Consider the following 21,524-nt stretch of genomic DNA (forward strand, 5'->3'; position numbering starts at 1 on the left):
TTAGAATATTTGGAATAGAAAACCTTTATTATAAAGTCACAAGAAATACCTGTGTAGACTTGCTGACTGGAAGTATTTGGCTTCCCTAAGACAAAGAAGAGTCTTAGTCATCTGGTTAAAGTTAAAAACGATTATATCACCAGGCTGAAAGCAGACATTCTGTGGAAGCAGTAGGCTGAAATTAGAATTGAATATAAGAGTTTAGAGAAAATTGAATTTGGAGCTATCTCACAACACTGGGAGTTATTCTGTTTTTGTTTGCTTTTAATATTTCAGGCACACAAAAAAGAATAGTGACTATAATGAACTCCTTGTGTAGCCCCACCAGACCCCATTTTCTTCCGTCCCCACTGAATTTGATGCTTATATTTCCATGCCTATTCATGTGGTTTTCCTATATGTAAATGTATCCCTAAGTGATGTTTAGCATTATTTTCATATTTTAAGCTGCATAGATGCTATCATATTGTATATATCTTTCTACAACTTGCGTGTGTTTTGTTTTGTTTTGTTTGTTTGTTTTTTGCTTAATACTAAGTTTTTGAGATTTATCCTGTTGATGAATAGGATTGCTGTAACTAATTTATTTTTTGGAGATGAGGTCCCACTATGTTGCCCAGGCTGGAATGCAGTGGCAGTTCACAGGCACAATCATAGCACACTGTGGCCTTGAACTCCTGAACACAAGTGACCTCTTGCCTCAGGCTCCTGAGTAGCTGGGGACTACAGGCCCGAGCTGCTGTACCAGGCCAGCTAATTCATTTTAACTGCTTTATGGTGTTCCATTGTATGAATGTTTCAACATTTAGCTAATCTCCTATTGACTGACATCTAGTGAGTTTCCAGGTTTTTTGATTTGCTTTGTTTCATTTGCTGTTTTATTTTAAAGTTGCTGTTGCAAACATTTTTATGAAACTGGTACATGTGTGAAAGAGTTTGTCTAGTGACATTTACAAGGTCTCGGTGTGTGTGTGCAAATCTTGAATTTAGCAAAAGCGTCTCAAAATAGCAGGTTATGAGACTAACACGAGGACTGTGTATTTTTAGAGTTTTGATTTTTTGTGAATCTGAAGAGTGTGAAATACTATTTCCTTCTGGTTTTAATTTCTCTGATTGCTTGTGGGGCTGAGTACCTTTCCATGTGTTCACAGACAATTTGGATCTCCTCTTCTGCCTAGGTCACTTTTCAGATAAGCTGCTGAACTTTTTTTTTTTTTTTTTTTTTTTGAGACAGAGTCTGGCTCTGTCGGCCAGGCTGGAGTGCAGTGGGGCGATCTCGGCTCACTGCAGGCTCCACCTCCCAGGTTCACGCTGTTCTCCTGTCTCAGCCTTCGAAGTAGCTGGGACTACAGGCGCCTGCCACCAGGCCAGGCTAATTTTTTGTGTTTTAGTAGAGATGGGGTTTCACCATGTTAGCCAGGATAGTCTCGATCTCCTGACCTCATGATCCACCTGCCTCGGCCTCCCAAAGTGCTGGGATTACAGGCATGAGCCACCACGCCCAGCGAGCTGCTGAACATTTTATTGTTCATTCTGAAAAATGTTCTATAGTCATTATGTAAATCCTTATTGTATGCATTGCCAATATCTTCTCCTAATCTGGAGCTTGACTTTTCACTTTTATAATGATGTATTTTCATGAACATACTTATGAATCTTTTATTTTTTATTTATGCTTATCATTTCTTTAAAACATCATTTTTCACTCTAAGGTCATAAGATATTCTCCAATATTTTTATTTAGTTTTTTTAAAGTTTTATTTTTTTACAACCTTTAAGTCTTTTATATGCCTGGAATTAACTTGTGTGTGGTGTGAGATCAGGAGCTAGTTTTATTTTTTTCTACATTGACAAGCAATTGTTTAGAAACCATTAATTGAATATTACATTTCTTCCCCACAGGCGGGTAATGGCATTTTCATCATATATCCTGGACTCTCTATCAGGTTATTATTCCTGTGCCTTATTATACCATATTAATTACTATATCTTTATGGTAAGTCTCAATATGTGGAAAGCCCCTATTTATCAAGTGGATGCAATGGGAGCTAGATGGATTTGCCCTATCCTTCTTGAATACCACCCAAGAGGTATGAATACTGTGGGGAAGGAAACCCAGAAGGATGCTATCTTAGCCCTTTTGTGTTGCTATAAAGGAATACTTGAGGCTGGGTAATTTATAAAGAAAAGAGGATTATTTGTCTCACAGTTCTGCAGGCTGTATAAGAAGCATGATCCAGCCTGACCAACATGGTGAAACCCCATCTCTACTAAAAATACAAAAATTAGCCGGGCATGGTGGCGCACCTATAATCCCAGCTACTCAGGAGGCTGAGGCAAGAGAACTGCCTGAACCTGGGAGGCGGAAGTTGCTGATCTGAGATCATGCCACTGCACTCCAGCCTGGGCAACAGAATCTCAGGAAAAAAAAAACAAAAAACCATGATGCCAGCATCTGCTTCTGGCAAGGGCTTCTGGCTGTTTCCACCAGTGACAGAAGGGTAAGGGGAGTTGGCAGATTCAGAGATCACACGGTGAGAGGGGAGGCAAGAAGTAGGAGGAGGTGCCAGGCTGTTTTTAGTGACCAGCTTTCCTGGGAACTAATAAAGTGAGACTCAGTACCACAAGGACAGCACCAAGCCATTCATGAGGCATCTGCCCCATGACTGAGCAAAACACCTTGCATTAGGCCCCACCTCTAACATGGAGGACTAAATTTTAACATGAGGTTTAGGGGGACATGAAAACTATATTGGAAACTATGGGATCAGCCATCATTGCAGTAGCTGAGTGGGGAAGTAGGAATCCTGGAACTGGAAATCAGTGTCCCACACCAAGGAACTGTGCTCTGTGGAGACCTGTGGGGCCCTCTAAGAACTCACATGTGTGTCTCATGAGAGACATCCAGGCCTTGGATACCTGCCCACAAAGGGCCTCTGTGGTCCTTCAGTGTTATTAAGTAGAACAACAGCAACCAGCAGAGGACTCCAGTTGCTTCCAATGATATAAAAAGACACTTTCTCTGAAAGTGGAGTTAAGAACACAATTCTACTTACAATGGCTGGGTGTGCTGGCCTATGCTTGTAATCCTAGCACTTCCTGGGAAACTGAGATGGGCAGATAACTTGAGGCCAGGAGTTCGAGACTAGTCTGGCCAACATGGTGAAACCTCGTCTCTACTAAAATACAAAAATTAGCAGGGTGTGGTGGCACATGCCTGTAGTTCCAGCTACTTGGGAGACTGAGGCATGAGAATCCCTTGAACCCGCAAGGTGGAGGTTTCAGTGAGCTGAGATCATGCCACACACTTCGGCCTGGGCAACAGAGCGAGACTCCATCTCAACAAAAAGAAAGAGAGAGAGAGAGAGAGAGAGAGAGAAAGAAAGGAAGGAAAGAAAATTCTACTTACAATAACAGCAAAAAGAATAAAACACTTAGGAATAGATTTAGCAAAAGATGTACAAGACTTGTGCACTGAAAATTGTTGAAATAAATTAAAGAAGACCAAACAAAATCCCAGCCGGCTTCTTTGTACAAATTGACAAACTAATCATACAATTAATATGGAAATGCAAGAGACCAAGAAAAGCCAAACTATTTTGGAAAAAAAATAACATTCCTGGAGGACTCACACTTTCTAATTTCAAAGCTACAATAATCAAAACTTACTACAAAACCAAAATAATCAAAATGGTATGGTATTGGCCTACATATAGACATATTGACAAACGGAATAGAATTAAGAGTTTATAAATAAACTCATACATCTGTGTTGAATTGATTTTCAACCAGGGTGCCAATTCGGTGAGAAACAAACATCCTTTCAACAAATGGTTCTAGGACAACTGGATAGCTACATGCAAAAGAATGAAGTTAGACCCCTTGCCTCACACCACATGTAAAAATCTACATGAAACTAAAACTGCTTTAAAAAATAGTCTATTTATTTAGAAACAGGGTCTTGCTCTGTCACCCAGGCTGGAGTACTCTGACACAACAATAGCTCACTGCAGCTTCAAACTCCTGGGCTCAAGTGATGCTCCGGCCTCAGCCTCCTGATAGCTAGGATTACAGACATATGCCACCATGCCCAGCTATTATTTAATTTTTTGTACAGACCAAGACTGTGTCTTGCCATGTTGCCCAGGCTGGTCTCAAATTCCTGGGCTCAAGCGATCCTCCCACCTCAGCCTCACAGCACACTGCTGCAAATGAGATGAGTGAAAAACTATGAGTTCCCAACATGTGAGAAGGGGGAAACCTGCCTCTGAACGCACATCTCCACTGGGGAACCTCAAAACCCAGATTATGGAAGAAGGATTTAACCTTGCCTAGAGCTGAAATGGATTTAGTGTAAAATATAAAAGTAGAAAAAAACAGTAGCAGGAAAAGCCTTGTAGGTGCTCCCATTCTCCAGCTTGGGCCAGGGAAGCCATCCCTGACTGTATCTCATAGAGGCCATTGAGGAAGACAGTGGCAAAATTTGGGCAGGGTCACAGGGTGAAATAAGCTTCCAACTGAACTTTGTAATAATTTTGACTGGGTGCAAACTCTGTCGAGCAGAAATCGGGGGTAAAAGTGAACTGCTGCAGAAAGGAGCACAGGAGCCACAGCTGACAGTGTGGGCAGACAGGGAGGGGCGAGGCCTGAAAGCCATGCTTGCTTTATCAATGGGGAAACTTATACCCTGGGACTAGGTCTGAGTCCTGCACACCAGCTGCCTGGAGATAAACTGCGTTGTTAGCGGGGCACAGTGGGAGTGAAACTGGCCTTGCCAACTGTGTGGGAGCTGGGTGAGCCCTGTGGCTACTTACTTTCCCTCACTTCCGTGGTGACAGAGGCAGCCATAATCCACACTGGAACATAACCCCATTTGCCTGAGAATCAGCCCCCTACAGTGGCTGTGGCAAAAGAGTCTGAGCTCAGACATGCCTAATCCTGCCCCAACCTGATGGTATTTCCCTACCCACCCCAGTGCCCAATCACAAAAGACAAACTCTTGGGAACTTTATGGCCCTACTCATCACCTGAGAAACCTGAACACTTATCCCGACCAACTTAGGGCAAGCTTATATCCCCCTTCTACTATCACAGCTGGTGCTCTCCTGAAAGTACCACCTCCTGGCTGAAGGCCAACCAACTCAGGGTATGGCAGCAACTCATGACAAAATAACCCTGCTCCAAGGAAGGAAAAAATAGCTAATTCCACTATCTGCAACATCCTGGCTAAACAGAAGTCCTGTCCATGTGGCAACATCACTGCTATCATAACCAGCATTTGAGAAAGCCAGCACACTAAACATCTACAACCAAGGCTTCTCATAGAGTCTGTGTCACTCCCCTGCCACCTCCCCCAGAGGAGGCGCTGGGATCCATAGCTGGGAGACCTGAATATGGATTACATCACAAGACGCTTTGCAGACCCCAGCACGATCCTGGAGCTTGGAAGCCCCACTGGATGCCTAGATCCAGAAGAGCAATAACAATCACCACAGTCCAGCTCTCAGAAAGCCCCATGCCTAAGGAAAGGCCGAGTGCACCACATCAAGGGATCACCCTGTAGGACAAAAGAATCTGAACAGCAGCCCTTGCGTTCCAGATTTTTCCACTAAAATAGTCTTCCCAATGAGAAGAAATCAAAAACATAATTCAGGTAATATGACAAAACAAGGTTCTATAACACCCACAAAAGACCACACTAGCTTCCTAGCAATGGATCCAAACCCAGAAGAAGTCTCTGAATTGCCAAATAAAGAATTCAGAAGGTCGATTATTAAGCTACTCAAGGAGATACTAGAAAAATGTAAAAACCAACTTAAAGAAATGTAGGCCAGGGCCGGGTGCGGTGGCTCAAGCCTGTAATCCCAGCACTTTGGGAGGCCGAGATGGGTGGATTACGAGGTCAGGAGATCGAGACCATCCTGGCTAACACGGTGAAACCCCGTCTCTACTAAAAAATACAAAAAACTAGCCGGGCGAGGCGGCGGGCGCCTGTAGTCCCAGCTACTCGGGAGGCTGAGGCAGGAGAATGGCGTGAACCCAGGAGGCGGGGCTTGCAGTGAGCCGAGATCTGGCCACTACACTCCAGCCTGGGCAACAGAGCAAGACTCCGTCTCAAAAAAAAAAAGAAATGTAGGCCGGGCGCGGTGGCTCAAGCCTGTAATCCCAGCACTTTAGGAGGCCGAGACGGGTGGATCATGAGGTCAGGAGATCACAACCATCTGGCTAACACGGTGAAACCCCATCTCTTTAAAAAATACAAAAAAAACTAGCCGGGTGAGGTGGCGGGCATCTGTAGTCCCAGCTACTCGGGAGTCTGAGGCAGGAGAATGGCGTGGACCCGGGAGGCGGAGCTTGCAGTGAGCTGAGATCCGGCCACTGCACTCCAGCCTGGGAGACAGAGCTAGACTCCATCTCAAAAAAAAAAAAAAAAAAAAAAGAAATGTAAAAATCAGGCCAGGTACGGTGGCTCACCCTTGTAATCCCAGCACTTTGGGAAGCCAAGGAAGGTCACTTGAGGCCAGGAGTTTGAGACCAGCCTGGCCAAAATGGCAAAACTCTGTCTCTACTAAAAAAAAAAAAAAAAATTAGCCTGGCTTGATGGTACATCCCTGTAGCCCCAGCTACTCAGGATGCTGAGGTGGAAGGATCACTTGAACTTAGGAGGTAGAGGTTGCAGTGAGCCAAGATCATGCAACTGCACACAGGCTGGGTGACGAGTGAGACCCTGTCTCAAAAAACAAAACAACAATGACAAAAAAATTAAAAAACAATACAGGACATGGATGAAAAATTCTCTAGAGATATAGATATCATAAAGAAAAAACAATTGGGCCATGCATGGTGACTCATCCTTGTAACCCCAGCGTTTGGGAGTTTGGGAGGCCAAGGCGGGCTGATCACCTGAGGTCGGGAGTTCACGGCCAGCCTGACCAAAATGGAGAAACCCCGTCTCTACTAAAAATATAAAATTAGCTGGGCAGGGTGGTGCATGCCTGTAATCTCAGCTACTTGGGAAGCTGAGGCAGGAGAATTGCTTGAACCCAGGAGGTGGAGGTTGTGGTGAGCCAAGATCATGCCATTGCACTCCAGCCTGGGCAACAAAAGCGAAACTCTTGTCTCAAAAAAAATAAAAAAAGAAAAAACAATCACAACTTCTGGAAATGAAAGACACACTTAAAGAAATTCAAAATGCACTGGAAAGTGTCAACAATAGACTAGAACAAGTAGAAGAAAAAACTTCAGAGCTTGACAAGGCTTTTGAATTAACCCAATCAGACAAAGACAAGGAAAAAGGAATTTTACAAAATGAAGAAAGCCACCAAGAAATTGGGGATTGTGTTAAATGAACAAAACTAAGAATAATTGGGATCCCTGAGGAAGAAGAGAAATCTAAAAGTTTGGAAAACTTATTTGAGGGAATAATCAAGGAAAACTTCTCTGGCCTGGCTAGAGATCTAAACATCCAAATAGAAGAAGCTCAAAGAACACCAGGGAAAATCATTGCAAAAAGATCACCTACGCACATAGTCATCAGGTTATCTAAAGCCAAAATGAAGGAAAGAATCTTGGGAGCTGTGAAGCAGAAACCTCAGACAACTTACAAAGGAAAGCCTATCAGATTAACAGCAGATTTCTCAGCAGAAACTCTACAAGCCAGAAGTGATTGAGGTCCTATCTTTAGCATCCTCAGACAAAATAATTGCCAGTCAAGAATTCTGTATCCAGCAAAAATAACCTTCATATATGAAAAAGGGAGAAATTATTTTTCAGACAAACAAACGCTGAGAGAATTTGTCACTACTAAGCCAGCACTGTAAGAAATGCTAAAAGGAGTTCTCAATCTTGAACCAAAACTTCAAAATATACCAAAGTGGAACCTCCTTAAAGCATAAATTTCACAGGGCCTATGAAACAGTAAAATAATGAAAAACAATAAGGTATTCAGGCAACAACTAGCACAAAGAATAAAATAGTACCTCACATCTCAATACTAAAGATGAATGTAAATGGCCTAAATGCTCCTCTTAAAAGATGCAGAATGGGCCAGGTGCAGTGGCTCATGCCTGTAATCCCAGCGCTTTGGGAGGCTGAGGCGGGCGGATCACGAGGTCAGGAGATCTAGACCATCCTGGCTAACACGGTGAAACCCCGTCTCTACTAAAAATACAAAAACATAGGCTGGGCATGGCAGCAGGTGCCTGTAGTCCCAACTACTCAGGAGGCTGAGACAGGAGAATGGTGTGAACCTAGGAGGCGGAGCTTGCAGTGAGCTGAGATCGTGCCCCTGCACTCCAGCCTGGGTGACAGAGCGAGACTCTGTCTCAAAAAAAAAAAAAAAAAAAAAAAGATGCAGAATGGCAGAATGGATAAAAAATCTACCAACCACATATCTTCTGTCTTCAAGAGACTGGCCTAATGCATAAGGATTCACATAAACTTAATGTAAAGCAGTGGAAAAAGATATTCCTTGCAAATGGAAACCAAAAGGGAGCAAGAGTAGCTATTCTTATATCAGACAAAACAGACTTTAAAGCAACAAGTTAAAAAAGACAAAGAGGCACATTATATAATGATAAAAGGATCATTTCAACAAGAAAATATCACAGTCCTAAATATATATGTACCTAACACTGGAGGTCCCAAATTTATAAAACAATTATTACTAGACCTAAGAAACGCGATAGATGGCAACACAATAATAGTCGGGGACAGCCAGGTGTGATGGCTCACACTTGTAATCCCAGCACTTTGAGAGTCCAAAGCGGGTGGATCACCTGAGGTCAGGAGTTTGAGACCAGCCTGGCCAACATGGCAAAACCATTTCCCTGCTAAAAATACAAAAAGTAGCTTGGTGTGGTAGCACACACCTGTAATCACAGCTACTCTGGAGGCTGAGGTAGAAGAATCACTTGAACTCAGAAGGCAGAGGTTGCAGTGAGCTGAGATTGTGCCACTGCACTGCAGTGTGGGAGACAGAGTGAGACTCCATTTCAAAAAAAAAAAATAGTAGTTGGGGACTTCAATACTCCAGTGACAGCACTAGACAAGTCATCAAGACAAAAAGTAAACAAAGAAACAATGGGGCTAGACATGGTGGCTCACACCTGTAATCTCAGCACTTTGGGAAGCCAAAGTGGGCAGATGACCTGCAATCAGGAGTTTGAGACCAGCCTTGCCAACATGGTGAAACCCCGTCTCCAATGAAAATACAAAAATTTGCTGGGTGTGGTGGCAAATACCTGTAATCCCAGCTACTCAGGAGGCTGAGGTAGGAGAATTGCTTGGACCCCACAGGTGGAGATTGCAGTGAGCCGAGATCATGCTGTTGTACTCCAGCCTGGATGACAAAGTGAGACTGTCTCAAAAAAAAGAAAGAAACAAAGAAACAAACAAAGGATTTAAACTATACCATAGAACAAATGGTCTTAACAGATATTTACAGAACATTCTACCTAACAACTGCAGAGTATATATTCTTTTCAGCAGCACATGGAACATTCTCCAAGATAAAACATATGATAGGCCACAAAACATGTCTCAATAAATTTAAGAAAATTGAAATTATATCAAGTACTCTTTCAGACCATAGTGGAAAAAAACTGGAAATTAACTCCAAAAAGAATGCTCAAAACTATACAAATGCAGGGAAACTTAATAATCTGCTCATGAATGATCTTTGGACCAGCAGTGAAATCAAGATGGAAATTAAAGAATTCCTTGAACTGAATGATAATAGTGACAGAACTTATCAAAACATCTGGCATACAGCAAAAGTGGTTCTAAGAGGAAAGTTCATAGCATTAAATGCCTATATCTGAAAAAGCACAAATAACCAATCTAAGGTCACACCTCAAGTAACTAGAGAAACAAAAACAAAACAAACCCAAATCCAGCAGAGGAAAAAAGTTACAAGGATCAGAGCAGAACTAAATGAAATTGAAATAAAAAATATATATATAAAATATAAATGAAACAAAAAGCTAGTTCTTTCAAAAAAAAAGATAGACCATTAATGAGATAAACCAAAAAAAGAAGGGAGAAGATCCAAATAAGTTCAATTAGAAATGAAATGGGAGATATTACTACTGATACCACAGAAATAAAAAATGATTCAAGACTACTATGAACAACTTTACACACACAAACTAGAAAACCTAGAGGAGATGGATACATTTCTGGAAATATACAAGCCTCCTAGATTAAATCAGGAAGAAATAGAAATTCTGAACAGACCAATAACAAGTAGTGAGATTGAAACAGTAATGAGAAAAAAAAATGCCAACAGCAAAAAAAAAAGTCCAGGTCTAGGCTGGGCGCGGTGGCTCAAGCCTGTAATCCCAGCACTTTGGGAGGCCAAGACGGGCGGATCACGAGGTCAGGAGATCGAGACTATCCTGGCTAATACGGTGAAACCCCGTCTCTACTAAAAAAATACAAAAAAAAAACTAGCCGGGCGAGGTGGCGGGCGCCTGTAGTCCCAGCTACTCGGGAGGCTGAGGCAGGAGAATGGCGTAAACCTGGGAGGCGGAGCTTGCAGTGAGCTGAGATCCGGCCACTGCACTCCAGCCTGGGTGACAGAGCGAGACTCCGTCTCAAAAAAAAAAAAAAAAAAGTCCAGGTCTAGATGGATTCACAGATGAATTCTATCAGGCATTTGAAGAAGAATTGGTACTGATCATACTGAAATTATTCTAAAAGAGGAAGTGGAAATCCTCCCTAAATAATTCTATGAAGGCCGGGTACAGTGGCTGATGCCTGTAATCCCAGCACTTTGGGAGGCCAAGGGAGGCAGATCACTTGAGGTCAGGAGTTCAAGACCAGCTTGGCCAACATGGTGAAACCCCATCTCTACTAAAAATACAAAAATTAGCTGGGTGTAGTGGCAGGCGCCTGTAATCCCAGCTACTCATGAGGCTGAGGCAGAAGAATTGCTTGAACCTGGGAGGCAGAGATTGCAGTGAGCCAAGATTGCACCACTGCACTCCAGCTTGGGCAACAAGAGTGAAACTTTGTCCAAAAAAAACAAAAAACACAAAAAAAACAAAACTCTATGAAGCCAGTATCACGCTAATACCCAAACCAGGAAAAGACATAACAACAACAACAAAAATGCAGACCAATATCCCTAATGAACATAGATGCAAAAATCCTCAACAAAATACTGGCTAAGCAAAACCAACAGCATATCGAAAAGATAACACATCATGATAAAGTGGGTTTTATTCTAGGGATGCAGGGATGGTTTAATATATGCAAGTCAATAAATGTGATACATCACATAAACAGAATTAAAAACAAAAATCATATGATCATCTCAATAGATGCTGAAGAAGCATTTGACAAAATCCAGCATCCCTTTATGATTAAAACCCTAAGCAAAATCGGCATAGAAGGGACTTGCCTCAAGGTAATAACCATCTATGACAAACCCTCAGTCAACATTATACTGAACAGGGAAAGGTTGAAAGCATTCCCCCTGAGAACTGGAACAAGGCAAGGATACCCACTTTTATCACAGCTATTCAATATAGTACTGGAAATCCTAGTCAGAATAATCAGACAAGAGAAAGAAATAAAGGGCATTCAAATTGGTAAAGAGGAAGTCAAACTGTTGCTGTTTGCCGATGATATGATTGTATATCTAGAAAACCCTAAAGATTCATCCAAAAAGCTCCTAACCTGATAAATGAATTCAGTAAAGTTTCAGGATATAAAATCAATGTACGGCCGGGCGCGGTGGCTCAAGCCTGTAATCCCAGCACTTTGGGAGGCCGAGACGGGCGGATCACAGGGCAGGAGATCGAGACCATCCTGGTTAACACGGTGAAACCCCGTCTCTACTAAAAAATACAAAAAACTAGCCGGGCGAGGTGGCAGGCGCCTGTAGTCCCAGCTACTCGGGAGGCTGAGCCAGGAGAATGGTGTAAACCCGGGAGGCGGAGCTTGCAGTGAGCTGAGATCTGGCCACTGCACTCCAGCCTGGGCGACAGAGCTAGACTCCCTCTCAAAAAAAAAAAAAAAATCAATGTACACAAATAAGTAGCACGGCTATACACCAGCAGTGACCAACCTGAGAATCAAATCAAGAACTCAACCCTTTTAACAACAGCTGTAAAAAAATAAAAGACTTAGAAATATACCTAACCAAGTACGTGAAAGATCTCTACAAGAAAAACTACAAAGTATTGCTGAAATAAATCATAGATGACACAAACAAATGGGAACACATCTCATGCTCATGGATGGGTAGAATCAATATTGTGAAAATGACCAGTCAAAAGCAATCTACAAATTCAGTGCAATTCCTGTCAAAATACCATCATTATTTTTCACAGAACTATAAAAATAAAATCCTAAAATTAATATGGAACCAAAGAAGAGCCCACATAGCCAAAGCAAGACTAAGTAAGAAGAACCAATCTGGAAGCATCACATTACCTGAATTCAAACGATACTACAAGGCTATAGTTACCAAAACAGCATGGTGCTGGTATAAAAATAGGCATGTACATCAATGCAACAGAATAGAGTACCCAGAAATAAAGCCAAATATTTAAAGCCAACTGATCTTTGACAAAGCAAACAAAAACGTAAAGTGGAGAAAGACACCGTATTCAATAAATGGTGCACCCTAAGCAAATGGTGCTGGGATTGTTGGCAAGTCACATGCAGAAGAATGAAACTTAATCCTCATGTCTCACCCTATACAAAAATCAGCTCAAAATGGATCAAAGACTTGAATCTAAAACCTGAAACCATAAAAATTCTAGAATATAACTTTGGAAAAACTCTTCTAGACATTGACTAAGGTAAAGAGTTAATGACTAAGAACCCAAAAGCAAATGCAACAAAAACAAAAATAAATAGATAAGACTTAATTAAACTAAAAAGCTTCGGCAGGGGGAAAAAAAATCAGCAGATTTGACTGGGTGCAGTGGCTCACGCCTGTAATCCCAGCACCTTGGGAGGCCAAGGTGGGTGGTCACCTGAGGTCAGGAGTTCGAACCAGCCTGGCCAACATGCTGAAACCCCATCTCTACTAAAAATACAAAAATTATCTGAGCGTGGTGGTGCATGCCTGTAATCCCAGCAACTCGGGAGGCTGAGGCAGGAGAATCACTTGAACCTGAGAGACAGAGGTTGCAGTGAGCCGAGATCGCACCACTGCACTCCAGCCTGGGTGACAGAGCGAGACCCTGTCTCAAAAATAAAATAAAATAAATCAGCAGAGTAAACAGAGAACCCCCGGAGTGGGAGAAAATTTTCACAGACTATTCATCCAACAAAGGACTAATATCCAGAATCTACCAGGAACTCAAACAAATCAGAAAAAAAAAAAAAAAAAAAAAAAAAAAATTCCCATTGAAAAGTGGGCTAAGGGCATGAATAGACAATTATCAAAAGAAGACATACAAATGGCCAACAAACATGAAAAAAATGCTCAACATCACTAATTATCAGGGAAATGCAAATCAAAACCACAGTGCAATACCACCTTACTTCTGCAAGAATGGCCATAACTTAAATATAAAAAAATAATAGATGTTGAAGTGGATGTGGTGAAAAGGGAACACTTTTACACTGCTGCTGGGAATGTAAAGTAGTACAACCACTATGGAAAACAGTATGGAGAATCCTTTAAGAACTAAAAGTAGAATTACCATTTGATACAGCAATCCCACTAATGGTTATCTACCCAAAGGAAAAGAAGTCATTATATGAAACAGACTTACACACGCATGTGCAGAGCAACACAATTTGCAATTGCAAAAATATGGAACCAGCCTAACCCTGATTTCCACTGGAAATCCTGGGAAGTTATGTTAGTTGTGGGCTTGTAAAAGAAAAACAACAGCAAACAAATAGACAAAAAAAAAAAAAAAGAAAGAAAGAAAAACCTCAGAAGCAAGTAATTTGAGATGGTTTATATGAGATTTTGTGAAAAAAACTATTTTCTTTTTTTTTTTTTTTTTTTTTTGAGACGGAGTCTTGCTCTGTCACCCAGGCTGAAGTACAGGGCGGGATCCCAGCTCACTGCAAGCTCCGCCTCCCGGGTTTACGCCATTCTCCTGCCTCAGCCTCCTGAGTAGCTGGGACTACAGGCGCCCGCCACCTCACCCGGCTAGTTTTTTGTATGTTTTTTAGTAGAAACGGGGTTTCACTGTGTTAGCCAGGATGGTCTCGATCTCCTGACCTCGTGATCTGCCCATCTCGGCCTCCCAAAGTGCTGGGATTACAGACTTGAGCCACCACGCCCGGCCAAAAAACTATTTTCTAATGTTTAGAAAGATGTTTCCACAATTTTTTGTTGCTTAACAGAACTAAATATTTAGCTTTTCTGTATCATATAGATGACTCAGACATTTTGTGATTAGCTATTACCCAAGTTGACATAACATGACTTTAAGTTATTGAAAAAGGTTTTTTAAACAATATAAAGCTCATTTATAAACTTTTATTTATTCTCTTTTGCAAGTAAACCTTATGGTAAATAATAAAAAACATAAAAAAGTAAATAAAGTTTTATTTATTCTTAAGAATTATGCTTGAGTAGCTCATTAAATAAAGTTAGCTACTGAAACTGCCTTTGCAGGACCAAGCAGTGGCTCATGCCTGTAATCCCAGCACTTTAGGAGGCCCAGGCAGGTGTATTATCTGAGGTCAGGAGTTAGAGACCAGCTTGACCAACATGCTGAAACTCTTTCTCTACTAAAAATAGAAAAAATTAGCCAGGTGTGATGGTGGGTGCCTGTAATCCCAGCTACTCAGGAGACTGAGACAGGAGAATCACTTGAACCCAGGAGGTGGAGGTTGCAGGGAGCTGAGATCGCGTCATTGCACTCCAGCCTGGGCAACAAGACCTAGACTCGGTCTCCAAAAAAAGAAAAAGAAAAAGAAAAGAAAAAAAGAAACTGCCTTTGCAAAATTATGACTGAGACAATGAAAGAGCTCTAACTTAACTGACCATCTTGCTTCTAGCCTACAAGCTGTCTTTGTTCAGTCCATCTCGCCTGGGGACTAGATTGTCTTCGTAACATTCGCCACAAGATTAGAAATTATGATTTAGGAGTCATGCAGCTGGAGGCCAAAAGATTATGACCCTCCCTAAATTTCTCCTAAGATCAGTGCTTGAGATATTTTGCAGACCCTGCCCTAGATGGATCAGCTGGCTCCACCCAGATTGATAAACTGGCTCATCTGATATTGTGGCCCCTACCCATGAACCGACTGAGTGCAAGAAGACAGCTTCAACTCTGAGTTCTCCCCACCCACCAAGTTGTCCTTAAAATTTCTGCTCCCAAAATGCTTGGGGAGACTGATTTGAGTAATACAACTCTGGTCTCCACACAGCTGGCTCTGTGTGAATTACTCTTCCTCTATTGCAATTCCCCTGTCTGGAGAAATCGGCTGTGTCTAGGCAGTGGGCAAGGTGAACCCATTGGGTGCTTATATGATCATCTTCAGTTTTTTCTTTGTAATCATGTTTACAGCCCACAGATGTTAGGAACTTAGCACTTTAGGCAGAACTCTAAAGTTAAATACACGGGTATTTTGTTGATCAGAGGACACAGTTGTTTTCATTAAATCAACAGTATTAAAGTAGTCTTAGTTACCAACAATTTACACAAATCATTTGAACTAAAAGGCATTTGAGTTAGTTTATATTTTTCTCATAAAATATATAATGTAAGTGCTTACTTTTTCTTTAACCCAATTAGAGTTTTCATGTATTTTGGTAATGAAATATCACATCCACATGACGTACATAAACATATATACATACAGACACACAAAGGCAGAGTCTGTAGCTTGATAAACTTCATTTGCTAGGGATTTTTTTGTTTTGTTTTTTTGTTTTTCTTTTATTTTTCTTTTTTCTTTTTTTGAGACAGAGTCTTGCTCTGTTGCCCAGGCTAGAGTGCGGTGACATGATCTCAGTTCACTGCAACCTCAACCTCCTAAGTAGCTGGGATTACAGGCACCCGCCACCATGCCCGGCTAATTTTGTTTTTGTATTATTAGTAGAGACGGGGTTTCACTGTGTTAGCCAGGATGGTCTCGATCTCCTGACCTTGTGGTCTGCCCACCTTGGCCTCCCAAAGTGCTGGGATTACAGGCGTGAGCCACCACACCTGGCCTGTTTTTTTAGACAAGGTGTCATTCTGTTACCTTGGCTGGGGTGCAATGGTGCAATTTTGGCTTGCGGCAGTCTCCACTTTCCTAAGGCCACAAGATTCGAAGTTAGGATAATACATGTTACACTGTTAACTTTTAGCAAACTTTGTTGAAAACCTTGTAAGTTTGGGATTTTAATTATCCTTTGCTATTACTAACACCTCTTTAGTCCAAATTAACTTAGAATTAGTATAGATGGTTCCTGGTTCTGTACGTATTTTAAGGCTTGGCTGAGTGCAAACAGCTCCCACGTTTTAGCAGACCAATTATTAGGCAATTTTCCTATTTCTACAGGAGTTTCCCTGTCAATTACTGAATACCCGTTGTGTCTTTTTCCCTCAATCACCCGGGAGGAACCATCTGTCATCCTGTCCTGAAGGGAGTTCCTCCTAGGTCTGGTTGGACCTTTGTATGGTGGTTAATGAAGATTTAGATCCCCGTTAGGAAACCCACAGGGTTAAGGGAATTACCAGTGGTTAATGTTAAATCATATTTTTCTAACAGAATAGCCTCATACTTTAAGATTCTTGAGTAAGTAACCTGCCTTTTTGCTTTTTTGACTTAGGATAGTTCTGGCCTGGTGAGGTGTGCTCAAATGAGATTTCCTCTTAAAGTTATTTTTGTACTTTCTTCAGTTAGCAAAGCAGTAGCTGCTACAGATTGAATGCATTTGGGCCATCTGCGGGTTACTGGGTTAAGGATTTTTGATAGGAAGGCTACGGGTTGTTTACACTGACAACAAGATGGAATAGCTACTTAAGTGGGGTAAAGCTAGGACAGGGGCAGTTACTAATAGATGTTTTAACATTTCCACCTGTTGGATTTCTGGTAATTGCCAAATGAGGAGGGGGTTTTGCCCATCTTGTGTGAGTTTTTTGTATAAGGGTTTTGTTTTGTACGGCATAAGAGTCTATCCACAGATGACAGTATCTGACTTATCTTAAAATTTTCTAAGTTCTTGTTTAGCCTCCAGCAGAGGCAAGGATATGATGCCTTCAATCCATTCAAGCTCAATTTGCCATTTACCTTTGCTAATTAAATGACTTGTTCTAATATTTGACTAAATAAATTTGAAGACTTCGTAAACCCTTGAGGTAAGACTGTCTATCGGTATTGCTATTTTCAATCAGCGCGAGGGTCTTCTCACTCAAAGGCAAATAGGTCCTGGCTGTCTTCTGTGAATGGACAAGCCCAGAAGGCATCTTTTAAATCTATTACCTTAACAACAGGGTGGGTAGTTTGGACTTGATTAATAGCTCTAAGGTCTTGCACTAACTGGTGTGACCCATCTGGCTTCTTTACAGACAGTATTGGAGTGTTATAGGGTCATGGAGAAGACTTTCAATTTTCAATTATAGGTTTTACATTTACCCAGGCTTTTAAAGGAATAGGGTGCATTGCTTTCTCTTTACTACCTCTCTCTCTTTCTCTCTCTCTCTTTGACTCTATCTCTTTCTCTCTCCTTCTCTGACTCTCTGTCTCTCTCTTTTTTTTTTTTATCCTGCTAATATTTTAACATTAGTCCTCGGGGATTATTAGGGGGAATATTATTGTTGCTAGCTTTATTTCTTTTATCCTTTACCTTACTTGGGGTATTTCTCATTTTGGGAGGGAGGCTCAATTTCCCTTACCAGAAATGTCTCACCTTTTGGGGTGAGGCTCAATTTCCCTTACTGGAAATGTCTCACCTTTTGGGGTGAGGCTCAATTTTCCTCACTGGAAATGTCTCACCTTTTGGGGCGAGGCTCAATTTCCCTTACTGGAAATGTCATGCGTCTTTTTAACCCCCAAGATACCCTGACCAAGGAATACTTCACTGCCTCCTGTGGCTTTTCTTTCCTTAGTCCTGGCTAAGGAGTGCCTTACCGCCCCTAGGGCTTCTCTTTCCTTGGTATGTCCCAACCAAGGAATGTTTCACTGCCCCTGCAGTTTTTCTTTCCTTAGTCCCGACTACCAAAGAAATACTTTACCAACTCCTCCGTCATTTCCTTCCTTGACTTGAGCATGAGGTTGTCTGGTCCACGTGGTATGTGAGGATACTTTACCCCAGGTCACTGGCCAGTTTCTTTCTACGTTGCTGAGAGTCTGGGTTTATTCATCACACCAGGTAGGTCTCGGTTCCTCACCCCTGAGGCTCCCAAAACAAGGCGGCAAGGCACCTCCTCACGAGAGAGGACCGGAGACCGCCCAGAGGAGAGTGGGTCACCGTACAGGCCACCAAATTGTTAGAAATGCAAAATGCTTGTTCCCTGGTGCCTCAAAGAAATAGCACTCAAGCATTAATTTTCTCAGCAAGGCAATTTTTACTTTTTGCAGAAAGGGTGTTCCTTGCAGATGGAACAATGGTGAGAGCACACCTGGACAGGGGAGGGGCAGGAGTTCTTATTCCTGATCCAAGTATCCCTACTGCTGTGTCATTCCTCTAATGGCTAGGGTTGGACCTCACAGTCTAAGCTAATTCTTATTGGCTATGTTAAAAAGAGCAGGAGTGTGAGCTGGAGTGGTGGGATGAGATGAGTAGTTTGGCAGGAAGGATGGTTAGGAACAGGTAACTAAAGGTGACTTAGGTCAGAGCAGGTGACCAACGGAACAGATGTGAACTACTGATTAGGACTGGCGGGAATGGGAAAGTTGTTTACTGAAACTAGAGGCAAGGAGAAGAGAACCAGGAAGTTGAACTTTAAAATGGAGAATCAAAGAATAAGAGAGCTGAACATACTGATATACTGATTCTTTGAAGATAAACTTGGGGTTCACTATATTTAGCAGGAAGCCAAGACAGGAGGATTGCGTGAGCCCAGGAGTTTGAGAGCAGCCTAGGAAAAATAGTAAGACCCTATCTTATTAAAAAAAAAAAAAAAATTTTTTTGAAATGGGGTCTCTTTCTGTTGCCTGGGCTAGAGTACAGTGGTGCCATCTCCACTCACTGCAACCTCTCAGCCAATCCTCCCACCTCAGCCTCCTGAGTAGCTGGGACTACAGGCATGCACCACCCTGCCCAGCTAATTTTGGTATTTTTTTGTAGAGACAGGTTTTCATCATGTTGCCCAGCCTGGTCTCGAGCTCCTGAGCCTCCCAAAGTGCTGGGATTACAGGCATGAGCCACCACACCTGGCCTTAAATTTTTTTCTTTTTTTTTAATATGTGGAAAGCAGACACAAGTAGAAACCAGCACAGCTAGCTAACTTCCACTAGTGATAGAGGCAGGAGACAGCCAAGTGCCGTCCATGTCATTATATATAGGGAGATTGCCTAAACATGCCCACGGTGAAAAATTCCGTCCCTTAACACATGCACAGTAAGGGAAATAAATCAATGCAGAGTGACTCAGACTAAGGGCCTGCATGCACACTGGAAGAATGGGGTGGAGTCACCAGGAATTCATGCCTTATGCTGAGGAGGAGCTGGGCCTCTTCAACTTGGGTGTGGTGGCCTTGTATTCAATTTGTCAGGTGGATACCTGCATACAGGACCGTCCTTTTGCTTAATAAATTCCGCCCTCCTCACCTTGCTTTTTTTTTTTTTCTTTTGAGACTGAGTCCTGCTCTGTCGCCCAGGCTGGAGTGCAGTAGCATGCTCTTGGCTCACTGCAACCTCTGCCTCCGAGGTTCAAGTGATTCTCCTGCCTCAACCTCCTGAGTAGCTGGGACTACAGGCACGTACCACCACACCTGGCTAATTTTTTGTATTTTTAGTAGAGATGGGGTTTCACTAATTTGGCCAGGCTGGTCTTAAACTCCTGATCTCAAGTGTCTGCCCACCTCAGCCTCCCAAAATGCTGAGATTACAGGTGTGAGCCACCACACCTGGCCCCATCCTCACCTTTCAATGTTTCTGCATGCCTAATTTTTCTGGATTTAGCTGAACCAAGGAACAAAAAAATTCTGCATCATTAGTTGTGCTGGCTTCCACTTGTGCCTGCCAGTATCCCACGTTTACATTTAATCTGGGGTTCCCAAAGACAGGAACACCATGAGACCAGGCCACACAGCGCTTCCACGGTGCACCTTGCTGTAAACACATTCCCCTGAGGCTACTGGGCAACCCAACGCAAATCAGCCCACTCTGTGACCAGCCCATCTTCCATCAGAGCCTTCTCCATTGTTCTCCATTGGTAGCGAATGTTCCCACAACGTCCAGGTGTTCAAACCTGCCTTTTAATCTAAGTGCATGAAGAACAAATGGCCTCTTGCAATAACAACCATTCACTACAATCCTGTCAGCCACTTTCCAGGTTTTGCCAGTGACTTGCCAGCCACTGCACACACAAAAGTCAAGTTCTCTCTCACAGTAAAAAGTAATTCCTGGTACCCCAAAAGCCAAAGATCAGGTACTACTTTTAACAGCTCTTAGCCTGGCACAGTGGCTCATGCCTGTAATCCCAGCACATTGAGAGGACGAGGTGGGCAGATCACCTAAGGTCAGGAGTTCGAGACCAGCCTGGCCAACATGACGAAACCCTGTCTCTACAAAAATACAAAAATTAGCCGGGCATAATGATGGGTGCCTGTAATCCCAGCTACTCGGCTGAGACAGGAGAATTGTTTGAACCCAGGAGGTGGAGGTTGCAGTGAGCCGAGATCCCGACACTGCACTCCAGACTGGGTGACTGAGACTCCACCTCAAAAAAAAAATAACAAAACAGCTCTTATAATTCTTCGTTAGTAACAATTTTGTTTCCTCCATGGCAATATGAATTGCAGTTTGTGAATTAAAAGCATTAGAATTTGAAAAAATTTTGACTGGACGTGGTAGCTTATGCCTGTAATCCCCAGCACTTTGGGAGGCCGAGCGAGGCAGACAGATCACCTGAGGTCTGGAGTTCAAGACCAGCCTGACCAACATGGTGAAACCCCTTCTCTACTAAAAAAATACAAAAATTAGCCCGGTGTGGTGGCACGTGCCTGTAGTCCCAGCTACTTGGGAGGCTGAGGCAGGAGAATTGCTTGAACCCGGGAGGCAGAGGTTGCAGTGAGCCAACATCATGCCACTGTACTGCAGCCTGGGTGACAGAGTGAAACTCAGTCTCAAAAAATAAATAAATAATAAAAAAATAAAATAAAATTCAAAATTATCTGGTTATCCCGAATTTTATCTGACATGCCCTTTCATCAAATTGTTATATCCTATGTCTTTCCTCAATTGTATTTTATCATGAAGGCTTTCCCAACCATTTTATTTAGTATGGCTCCCCCACCTCCACTTCTCTCATAAATTGTTCTGGCCCTAGCACCAGCGTACAGCATAGTTTCCTGTTTATTTGCTTAGTGTCTGTCTCCTTCAGTATAGAATGTAATCTTGTGGTGGGCATGGTGGCTAACACCTGTAATCCCAGCACTTTGGGA

The sequence above is a fragment of the Theropithecus gelada genome, unplaced genomic scaffold (assembly GCF_003255815.1).
Source record: "Theropithecus gelada isolate Dixy unplaced genomic scaffold, Tgel_1.0 HiC_scaffold_15884, whole genome shotgun sequence".
In the NCBI taxonomy this organism is placed as follows: domain Eukaryota; kingdom Metazoa; phylum Chordata; class Mammalia; order Primates; family Cercopithecidae; genus Theropithecus; species Theropithecus gelada.